General features: G+C 38.8%; 1 long non-coding RNA gene across 1 annotated transcript; it reads left to right on the forward strand.

The window, feature by feature from the left end:
• The first annotated feature begins 1406 nt into the window (after nt 1-1406).
• On the forward strand, nt 1407-8972 carry LOC311435289. The gene is made up of 2 exons (XR_014692036.1): nt 1407-1506; nt 8043-8972. It is a non-coding gene; the product is annotated as an uncharacterized lncRNA (long non-coding RNA).
• The last annotated feature ends 203 nt before the right edge of the window (nt 8973-9175 follow it).

Consider the following 9175-nt stretch of genomic DNA (forward strand, 5'->3'; position numbering starts at 1 on the left):
AACGGATGAAATGAATAGGATTTAAATTCCTTAACAGCAGGTACCTATATATTAGGAGCTAGTCTAAGCTGATTTCTAGTTTGCCCCTATAGCTATTGAGGAAGAAAATATTTAAAGCTGGGAAAAGGACCTGATTGTTGTAGGTGCCTACCTCTTTCCATTGAAACCAGCTGATAAGCCAAATGGGTATTCTGCCATTCAAAGGGAGCTGGACAAATCAGAGAAATGGGCAGAGGGGAACCTCATGAAGTGCAAGAAAATAAATGGCTAGTTCTGCACCTGGGTAGAAACAACTCCATATACCAGTACATGCTGGGGACTGAAAAGCTGGAAAGCAGCTTTGAAAAAAAAGCCCTAGGTGTCCTGGTGGAAAGCAAGTTGAACATGAGCTAGAAAGGCACCCTCATGGCAAAAAGCCAACAGCCACTTGAGCTGCATTATGCAGAGTATTGCCAGCAGGTGAAGGGAGGTGATCTTCCCCTCTGCTAGGGGAAAGCATTCTTTTGATGTCGCACCTGGAGTGCTGTGTCCAGCACAAGAGCTACTGGAGAGAGTCCAGCAAAGGGCTCAAAGATGATGAAGGGGACAGAGCATTTCTCGTATGCAGAAAGGCTGAGAGAGTTTATAATTCTGTGTAAGGAACTCAGTAACGTAGCTCAGTAACAAACCATGGTACTAACCAGAAGATGGCTTTCACACAGGATTCCTTCAGATCTGGAAAACCAACAAATGTAGATAAGGCAACTGATGTATTCTGGGTTTGCATTGAAACTTTTTTGTACATGAAAACAAAAATTGAATATGGAGAATGAATAATTACTGTTTTTCATGAAGTTTCTCAAGCATCTCAGCACCTTTATAAAACTAAACATGCTTTTTAATCTTAAACACCTATAAAATTCTGAACTCAAATTGGAATGCATGAAACACTGCAAAGTGAGCATTAAAAAATGGGGCCATGCATGTTTGTTGTGTTTTCTATGCTTCCTACCAGTCATGCATATGCATGCACTTTGCATGGAAAAGAGTAAATAAATTATGACAGAAAGTATTTATCCAAAGACAAACCAGGATAGACCTAGCTGTGAAGGAAACTGAAGACAGGCATAAAAAGAGATGCAATGTAATACTTGATTTATGAAATCTTTATTTTAGCTGTAGTTTACATGGAATATAATTTAAGGTCTTATCAGAAGTTACTAAGTACCAGTGTACAAAGATACATCTGTTTTTGGTTTTCATATCAAACGAAGTTATCATACTACCAGAATGCTAGTGAAATACTGAACTACTGATATAAATAACAGATATTTAGGATGGGGCCACTAGTTGGACTAGTGCTGGGATTGGTGTACCTTAAAAGGCCTACCAAAAAACTTCCTGCCTTAAAAAAGAGGCTAGAGGCAGCCCACTCTTCTTCAACAAATAGTATCAGTGGAGATGTGGAAAACTCTCCTCTGAAGAGCTGTTGTGCTGCTCGATAGCTTTGCTCCCTGTGAAATACAGGTAATTTAAGAAGGTTGTCTAGTCCCCCTGAGTTAGTACCTGAGAGTACTAACTGAGAGTCAGTTAGTACCCTGAGAGTACAGGGAGGGTATAGCATGCCATCTATACATGGTGCAGCTCCAGCCACAGTCAGCTGAAGTTGGGATTACTTCTTCAAGGTGGAGTAAATTTTTACAAGTTAAAACTCTCTGTTTTGTTGCACATACCTACCACTGCTGGTTGTAAGAACAAATAGAGTAGAGGTAGAGCCACTCAAATGAGGTCTGATGCTGGAAGCAATGCATTTACCTAATCCCCTGAGATTGGGCAAGGAGGAAGGGTTGGTCTGTGGGAAGCTCCACACTAACACAACCTGCTGTTTCCAAAGCCAGTGTACCTCTGCACAGCACTGCAGTGTGTTGCAGAGAAATGCAAGCACAGCAGCCAGCTCGGGCATCCCTGCATGCCACTGACAGCACAGCATGGGTCTGTCTTCTGGAAGCCTGACAGACAAAAGCTGGTGTTGTACTCAGCCTTTCTCAGTGCTTAATTAAATACAGACTACTACCTACCTTCAGTTCTCTGCTTCCTTTTCCTCTGTTTCCCAACCTTTCAGTGGGGTAAGGTTAGCTTCTTGTAGCCAACAGTGGTGCTGCAGTTACATTTTTCAGCTTACAGGCAAGCATATTTTCTGATATATTTTTTATCCAGTGTCTCTCTCTCTCTTTTTTTTTTTTTTCTTTTCTTTTCACAACAGCTAAACTGCTTTAGCTATATCTTTCTTCAAGAATTCAGAGAAAGATATCTGGCCCCAAAAGCTGAGCTTGAATTGCTGAGTTTGATGACTGTACGATGAATGAGAACAGACTCTCACAGTGAAGCACTTTCAAATAATTTTCCCTGTAGCTGGATCTGCTTCCTCTGCCTACTGTATTTTTGTGGTTTATTGTGAAGCCACTAATTTCTTTAATCCTGATAGAAGTAACGTAAGAGTTAAGAATTGATATCAGGCTCTAGACAGGTGTAGATGAATAAGTTGGTTCTTTCTTAATGTTTTCTTTCCTTTTTATTTTGCAAGTAATTAATATGTAGTGGATGCCCTTTTTCATTATAGAACCACTTCTCCCCGCTTTCATAGTGCCTATTATATTTAACTCAGTTTTAAATACTTTTTTTCAGCCACAGTTAAGCTTTGCCACCACAACAGCTTAATTTCCTACCCTCCCCTGAACCACCCACATGCTACAGCAAAAAGAGTCTATGTGGTTTTATCTTCATTTGCAAAAGCAGCTGGTCTCAACCTGTTCCTACACTGAGCATTTCATTTCATGCTGAGAGTGTTGCTCTGCTTTTGTTTTATCATTCTAGGCTCTAAGAGGCTCCTGATAGACCACAAAAAATCTCAGCAATGAAATGGAAGGAACTAACTCCTTAGCAGTGATCTAACTGCCTCCAGACGTCACTTTTTGTCTGCAGCACAGCACGAGGCTTTAGAGACTTCTGGCAATTAAAACAGTGCTATTAAGGGGTATGTCAGATAAAGTCTGCCATGTCTTTGCTATCTGAGGCCTCATTACCTGGGTTGTTCGAAGTTGATCATCCTGTCTACTTTGAAGAGGGGGAAGCCCAAGCCTGCAATTACTTATCTACATGTTTGAAGCTTGATAAGTCTTAGTTTTCTTTAGCACCTCACCCACTAAGAAAGAACCATTTTTAAGATTTATACATTTCAGATTTGGATTTCTTTTTCAGACTTTGATGAGAGCAATATGACCTTGTTAATCTTTTTTCCTGAAATTATAGACAACTTGTCATATCTCAAGTGGTGTCCTGTCACATGTTGAAGGCATCTCCCACCTCAGGTTCTGCAATGAGGGGTTCAGTCCTCATAACTCTCATTTCTTGCTCTCCTGTGTTTGTGCTGGGCTAGCACAGCCCTAAGGTTTGACTTCAGCTTCCTTACATGTGGTTGAGGAACCAGCAACATATGTTTCCAGAACTGCAGCAGGGGAAGGAGGTTGCTGATGGAGCAGTAAATATGACAGTGTAGTAAATATGAAATCTGACTGTGAAATGCTACAGAGCTACGTGATAATATTTAATCAAAGCAGCAGACTAAATATAATTTTAAACACTAAGTATAGAGTAATGTACATTGGAAAAAAAATCACCTCTACTATACATAATCGGTGATTGGCTCCGAACTAGATATTACTGCTAAGAAAAGGGATCTTGGAGTATCTCTGGTCAGAAAGGCAAACCGCAGATCAGGCATCATCAGCACTCAGAAACAAATGGCATGATACAAACTATTGGGGAAAAAAAAAAAAGTCTTTGCAAGATCCTATGAGTCCCTCTCCTCTCCTCTCCTCTCCTCTCCTCTCCTCTCCTCTCCTCTCCTCTCCTCTCCTCTCCTCTCCTCTCCTCTCCTCTCCTCTCCTCTCCTCTCCTCTCCTCTCCTCTCCTCTCCTCTCCTCTCCTCTCCTCTCCTCTCCTCTCCTCTCCTCTCCTCTCCTCTCCTCTCCTCTCCTCTCCTCTCCTCTCCTCTCCTCTCCTCTCCTCTCCTCTCCTCTCCTCTCCTCTCCTCTCCTCTCCTCTCCTCTCCTCTCCTCTCCTCTCCTCTCCCCTCAATATAATCAAATGAGAAAAAAACAAATTATAAAAAGTAAGGATAAAGAAGAATCTTGCACAACTCTCATATGAGTCCTAAATGGATTGTGACTAGATAGACAGAAAATGGATGACTGAAGAGCAATGTGATAGTTGCCTATAAATGGCTTTGAGAAAAGTTATTTGTGTTTATTATAATGTAAAAAGTAGAAGGAAGTATATGAAGCTACCAGGTGACAATAAAAAAAAAACAATCTGGAAAAGGTTTTGTTCACAATACATTTATATAAATTGTGCAACACACTGCTCTGGTTGTCAAACTTTACCTGGCTTCAGAAACAAAAATATCTATTGAACACAGGGTAGCAACTTGGGCTCAGCGTGTCCCTGAATGGCTGGTCATAGCAGCCTCGTAGCTGCCAATGGGTAAGTACTGAGCTTCATTGTGCCCAGGTTCCTTGCATGCCTGACAGGGTTGCTAGTAGGCTAGAAGGATGTTTCTGGATAACCCAAAATAATATCTACTATAGTAATATATACCACTTCTAGCATGTATGCCATGAATTTAACATCTTAAGATTAATGATATTAAGACCTAATACGATTACACATAGACTATGAGAAGGTGGCATACTTTGTTGGTGGAAAACAATAAATATTGGTTCCTAATGTAGGTTTGAAGAAAAAATTGCCAACTACTAACCACTGTTGCAGTCCTTTTTTTTTTTTTTTTTTTTTTTTTAAAACAAACACTGCTGTTTGTTGTTTTCAGTTCAGAAGGTCTCTCATGAAATCTCAGTAGTGACAGGTGACTTATTTGCAGTGCATCAGCCACTCAGTTCCTGCAAAGCTATCATTTTATTTAAGAGCTCATCCATTTTTATCATTTACAATATCATTTAAAAATGCTTTTTTTTTTACTTCAGTAGACAAAATGGCAAAATGACCTTTAGGTGGGGAAAGTGCGGTATATTACTGAGAAAGATACTGATTTAATCTGTGTTAAAGATTAAAGGACTGCAATCTATAACTCTTATAACAATCTATAAATCTTGTTCTCAGGTATAGTGCCATTCACTTTGGCACTTGTTTTCAGAGGAAAGGGTGGTCAAAATTCTGTACAAGTTGCCAGACTGGATCTTCTGTTTTGCCATAAACTTCTTGTGTGTTCTTCCTAGATGAAAAATGAGGGTACTTTTTCTTTCATCTCATTTTCAACACTTTCTTTCTCCAATCAATCAAGCCTATTTCCTTTCATATAAGAACAGCATCTATCAAGACAGAATACTGATCTTATTTGAGATTCTTAGGTATTGCTACAATATCATTAATGTGAGTAATAAAATAATAAGTAATAATTCGACTCTGGTATCTTTGCATTTCCAATGTGTCATAGGACAGAGTAACTGAGAACTGAATTTTGCTACTGAATTTACAGTATTGCAAACAATACACAGGGCAGCTGAATAAAAGAATCTAAAATTTATCAGGAATCCATTCAGCCATGTTTTTGTTATGTTGGAAGAATGATGCAATTGAGCAGTTCTGTAATTTCATCAGCCTCTTGGATATAATCTAATTTAAAAGTTATTGTACCGAGAAATATTTATTCAAAGATTCAGGAAAACAATATAGAATGCAAACCATTAAAGCCGCCCTCAGGTTATATCTTTATATTCTATTAACTTTGTACAACAGCTCCAGGTTTTCTTTTTCAGTTTAATTCAAATAAAGGAATGAAACACAGCTGCTGTGTTGTATAAGTTTTGAGAGGATAGAAACAATAAAGTGTAGAATCAAGCAGAGTTGCATCTTTTGATTGTATGTGTTTATGTTTATGCAGTTTTGCGTTAACAGCTCTATGTATTTTTCACTAATAGTGATGTAGCTCCCAGTTCTCTGAAAGCCATGACTTGAGGTACCTGACAAGTCCCACTGAGGCCGGGTTCAGCCCTGTTTAAACTGTGCTTGTCTGTGAATCTGTGCACTCCATCCCTCTCATTAGTATCTTCCTCCCATATTCTTGAGTGTTGCAAACCATGACAATATGCCTCACCAAGCATGCAGTCCTTAATACTACAGTGCTCAAATGCTGCAGCTCAACGTTCATCAGGCAGACTCTGTTCTGTGCTTCCAGAGTTAACTTTCTACAGCAACTGTTCTACTCTGCTGAACTTTGTCTTTAGTCTGTTTCTTTTGATGCCTGTCTTAGTAGCTTCTTGCCTGCCTTTTTCCAGCCACTCCAGACTTCCCCATGGAAACTTCATTCTGATCTTGTGGCACTGGTTGCCAGCAGCTCCCTTCCAGCTTTCCTTAGAGCCTCCTCCAGATTCCCCACTCTTAATTTACAACCCAGAACAACATCTTCCTCAGCAATCACCCCCCTGTGACTCCTCCCTCCTCTCAGTCTTGCCTGGCTTCTTCCCCTTGCCTGGAGTAGATGGCCTTTGTCCTTCTCTTCCAGCCTTATACAGCTCCTGTGCTCCTCCCAGGAACTCATGATGGGGAGGAGGCAATCTGACAGGTCACTGAAAGAGGTTCTGTTCAAATACCAACATGTTTGGCACAAAATATACAGAGTTTGGACAAGAGTCTTGTGAGCCTAATCCAATTTCCGTTAAAGTCAATGGAAGTCTTTGCTCTGACTGTAGTGGGTGCTGGATCAGGCTCTGGTGGCTGGTGACTAATGTTCTTTTCATTGTAAATTTCATAATGCAAATATCCACAGAGGAACATGACCCAGAGAAATACAAGGTACTTATTTTTCAATATTCATTCCCAACTCTTGGCAACAGCGATCTAATACAAATATTGTTTTAAATGCTATCCAAGGAGACTGTTTATCTCTATTCTTCACCTAGCAGCCTAGAAAAACAAACTTCCAGTTTAGAAATCTGTTTGACTAAGGAGACATTTATATGAGAAAAGACTCATTGAATCTTTGTTAAAATAAAATAGATATTATCTTTTACTGCAAAGTTGAAACTCTTTGCTACCTGGGCTCCCTTCCTACTTCCAGTAAAGCTGTCACTTGAGGTATACAGGACCATCACTTTGCCACTGATAAAACATTTACTGTGGACTACAACTTAACCTTAGCTGTGCAAGCTTGCATATTTATTATGTTAATCCCTACACTTGGAATCTGAAATTACTATCTTGACCAAAATAAATAGCAGTTGGAAAGCCCTCAACTGTTTTTCTTTCTTCTGCAGGTGTATTCCTCATTTAATTTGGGGTGTGTACAGTGGAAATGATTCAAGTCAGTATCGACTACTCCCATAAATAATATAGATGTTTTCCATCCTTAGAATTCTACAGCATAGTGAGAAACAGTTGGCTGTGCTGCATTAGGACATAACATGTGAATATGAATGTAAAATCTACAGCCACTTCAGTAAAATGAATAATGAAGATATAAAAAATAATCTAGGCCCTCCATACACTTAGATTTAGCCTCAAGAAATTGGCAGCTAATATCTTCAAAGATTTCATCTCCACTGAAGATGCTTCTGGCCCTCACAGGTTATTAAAAAAGAAAAGAAATAATTGTCTCAATCTTTGTCTCCTCAGTTTTGTATGTGTAAAATGGGAATAAGGCTGTCAAGTAATCTTAAATTAATACTTTAAAAATAAGTGGATGAGTGTATCTGTGAAGCCCCCACATTTAATGGCAAGGTCATATCCAAGATATAATTAATAAATTTGTCTGTATTGCAGACTTCAGCTTTGGCATGCCAAAAAAAAAAAAGGAATAACTATATTTAATAAGAGTGTATAACTCACCATTCAATAGACAGGAGCAGGAGAAAAATAGGATTTTGGAGCATGATAGTATTATGATGTATTGTGTCATGAAAATTAACACTCACTGTCAAGCTAGTCTCACATTTTATATTTTGTGAGTGGTGATTTTGTATACTTAATTTCTTTTTATCTTTGAACAGGCTTGCCCGTTGAGTAGATCACAGAGAAGTCTCCAGGAGATGTCACCTTGCTTGTTCCTTGTCACTTTGCTTGGTCCTTGGAGGAGACTGGAAGCAGGCAGTGGCTGGGAAGTGCCATCCTGGAAGCAGATGCCTTCACTCCCCAGGGCTCTGCAGGTGACCATGGAGCATGTGCCCATGGTACATGTCCAGTGCTTTCTTGCACATGCATTCAATGGCTTTGTTATATTAGGATATAAAAACACACTTTGGGCATCCCAGCCTGAAAATAATGCCACTATTTACAGTGTTTTACTTGTTATGACTGGACTTTAGTCCATCCTCCTAAAAGAGAATAGAAACCTGAACATTATAAGAATTTAAATGAAATAAGGAAAATGCATTTTAAAAACAATATATGGATTGTGCACATATGTTTTTAAAGCATTATTGTAGCTTTAACTGTGAATTTCAGCAAGATCTGTGCAATGCCAAAGTATAAAACTTCAGTATATAAAATGCTAAAACTTTAAGAATGTAGGTCCGTTTTCTCCATGTAAGTTATCTTTATCATGATAAATTCATGTTAGCATGTTTCGTTACTCTTTTTCATGAGAATAAGATTTGTGTTGTCTAATCTATTATATTGATTACACAATGATGAACTGCTTTGGCCTTTTCAGTATGCTGTTATGGGATTGGTTATCCATTCCAGTTCATTTCTGCAAGCTCCTATGGTTTAAAGATGAAAGAAGTGGAAAAGCCAGCCAATAAAATGACATAGCTGTAGAAAGGTTAAAGAACTATGCAGCATTTGGCTAAAACTGACAAGCATTAAAGTTTGCATTTCTCATTCCTATGACAAAGATGGTAATGAGAAGAGAAAACAGCAGTATCTCATCCATTTTTACGACAGTGATTGTAATTAAATTGGAAAGGATATGAAAGCAACCTGTTCTTACTATAATTTATATGTCCTTATCTTACAGCCCTTCCTCAATTCTTCTAATTTAAAGTCAGCATACTAGGGTAACCTTTGGACAGTAATTCTCTGGGAAACATGCATGACTCTATGTACAGACTACTGCGTTAGAAAGTGGTGTATATATTTCTAAAGAGATTGATTGATATCTTCTGATATGAATATTCTAGAC

Source organism: Aythya ferina, assembly GCF_964211825.1.
Source record: "Aythya ferina genome assembly, chromosome: 3".
Taxonomy (NCBI): Eukaryota; Metazoa; Chordata; class Aves; order Anseriformes; family Anatidae; genus Aythya; species Aythya ferina.